Source organism: Vombatus ursinus, unplaced genomic scaffold (assembly GCF_900497805.2).
Source record: "Vombatus ursinus unplaced genomic scaffold, bare-nosed wombat genome assembly UNPS02014787.1, whole genome shotgun sequence".
Lineage (NCBI taxonomy): Eukaryota > Metazoa > Chordata > Mammalia > Diprotodontia > Vombatidae > Vombatus > Vombatus ursinus.
This window is the reverse complement of record NW_020954565.1, coordinates 7,410,838-7,413,454: the sequence shown is the minus strand read 5'-3', so window position 1 is coordinate 7,413,454 and position 2,617 is coordinate 7,410,838.

Below are 2,617 nucleotides of genomic sequence, written 5' to 3'. Positions count from 1 at the left end.
ACGATAGAGCCCTCAAGCTCAAAAGAGAGGCTAACATTTTAGAGTCCTCTAAACTAAGATAATAATTGAACCCACACGGGCTAATGGAATAAATAAAAAAGAGTGTAGAGACAGAATAGGACAGAGTCTTAGGTGGGGTATGCATGTAGAAGTATTAGGAGAACCAATATAGATCAATGGAAAAGATCAAGGGAGAAGAAAGTTACCTGGAGATCAACAGTATCCAAATTTTGGAGATTAGTGAAAAGAATAGAGACTGAGAAAAGGCATTCAGAATGAGCAATTAAGATATCATTGGTAAGTTTGAAGAGAACCATTTCCGCTGAGTGATGAAATTTTAGAAGCCAGTTTGGCACAGCTTCAGAAATGAGTAAATGGAAAAGTAAAGGAAATCAGTATAGAGGCTGAGTGTCTTGTAAAATAGAAGAGAGTGCTTACTATGTATGAGGCCTTGTGCTAAACTCTTGAAATACAAAGCAGAAAGACAGTTTCTGCCCTCAAGGAGGTTATGTTCAAATAGGGAAAAGTAGCACATAAGCGGAAGCTGAATATCAGGGGCAGAGGGAAAAGTAACCATGTGAGAGAATGATAGAGAAAATTAGGAGTTAGGAGCTGAGGTTGGAGAGGAATGAAGACATGGCTGGCCAGGGCATTTCCTTAAAATGGAGGTTCTGGGAAGAGCCAACCAATCACAGAAAGGGGCTGCAGGGGCAGTGTCTTTCCAGTGTGAGAAGTCCAAAGTTCCATTGAACTTCGAAGGTCAAGAGGCTTCTTTGACATAGTAGAGAAAGTCCAAAGCTTCAAGAGTGAAGCATGGAGAGAAGTAACAGACTTCCATGAGGGTATTGTAAAGAAAATCGCTTTTTTCATGTATAGATTAGACTATATTGCTTATTTTTAACTCTGATATTATGGGAACATTTTCTGAGCCTCAGTTTCCTTATCTGTCAAAAGCAGGAATTACATTTTAGCCCCTGAGCTATATTCCAGATCTAAGATTCTCAGATCACAGATGATTTTCAACAAATGACTATGGTTCATAAATTAGCTTCCTCTCAATACAGCCAAAAAAAATCTATTGCTAACATATTTCTCTTTTTGTTTTTCTTCTCAATTACATGTTTGGAACATAATTCCTTAGAATTTGTGATTTGAAGAGGAAGCATGGTTTAGTAAAGAAAGCGCAGGAATGGGATCCAGGAAGCCAATGTTCTAATCTCAGTTGTACCAGTTAAGTAGATATATGACCTTGAGTAAATTGAAACACTGACTCAGGTGTCAGAGGACCTGGGTTCAGATCCTACCTCTGATACTACCTATATTGCCGTGGACAACTCACTTCATCTGTCTGGCCTTCAGTTTCTTCATCCATGAAATGAGAGCATCAGACTAAATGGCTTCTGAAGTACCTTCTGGCTCTACATCTATGACCCTATGATTCTGTGAACTTTCCAGGCCTCAGTTTCTTCATCCGTAAAATGGGAAGTGCTAGATCAAATGATCCCTAAATCTCCTTTCAACTCTATCAACCTATGAACTTATGATTGAAAACACTATTGAGACATCATAATAAGGCATCTTGGATTTACAAAAGGTCTATCTTAAATTTGGATTTAATCCAGGTCATCTATGTGTAGTGCATTATGTCAGACATGAGAGAAAAATTATAGGCTCCTTCAAGGAAGTTTACTAGTTAATAAGATATGTATGAAACAGAGAACTGCATGATTCAGATACTTTCAGTCATATTGGCAGGATATGTAAAATAAGCCCAAATCTGTCGGGTTTAGACAAACATTGCATATGATTGGAGTTATAAAGTTAATTTTTCTCAAGGAGAAAACTACTGTTTAAGCTGATCCCTATTTGTAAGGCTGTTTTAGAAGTTCATTTAACATTTTCAGGCCATCAGGATGCTATTTAAGAAGTTATTGCTTTAATTTACTTAAGCACCCAATAAAGGTTATCATTCTCTGGGAATCTCCCTCAATTTATGGATTTTATGATAATTTTAAATTGCTTTCAAGCCATTAGTTTTCTAGGGCAGATCTTTGCGATGTAGATCAGAATTACTTCCAAATGTCAGTGGAAAAAGAGGGCTTCAGGAAGAAAATAGCCAACTTTCATTTCTTGGTAGTTTAGACATTCACCTGCTGGAAGGCACAGATCTGACCACATGATTCCTTCCTGCTTTTCTGTAATTGATTTGCCAAGTGTGTTGATCACAGACTGCCTACAGCTGGAGAAAGGCTCTGACCATCAGCTAAAGTTCAGCTGCTCCTTTGGATAGTATCAATACCATTTCATTCAACAAAAATTTTATTAGAGGCCTGTTGTACCCTGACTGACTACCTATGTGACATTGGGCAGTCACTTCATCTTCTTAGATCTCAGGTTTCATTCTTCAGTTTAAAAATGACAATGTTGGGCTAGATTACCTCTAAGTTGCCAGAGGGATGCTCAAAGTTCTGGATGTATAAAGAAAAATAAAAGTGAATTACTCCCTGAGAGCAAAGACAAAGGGTATATCTTCTTAAGGGAATGGGGTGGGGAAATACTATAGATAGATAGATAGATAGATAGATAGATAGATAGATAGATAGATAGATAGATAGAT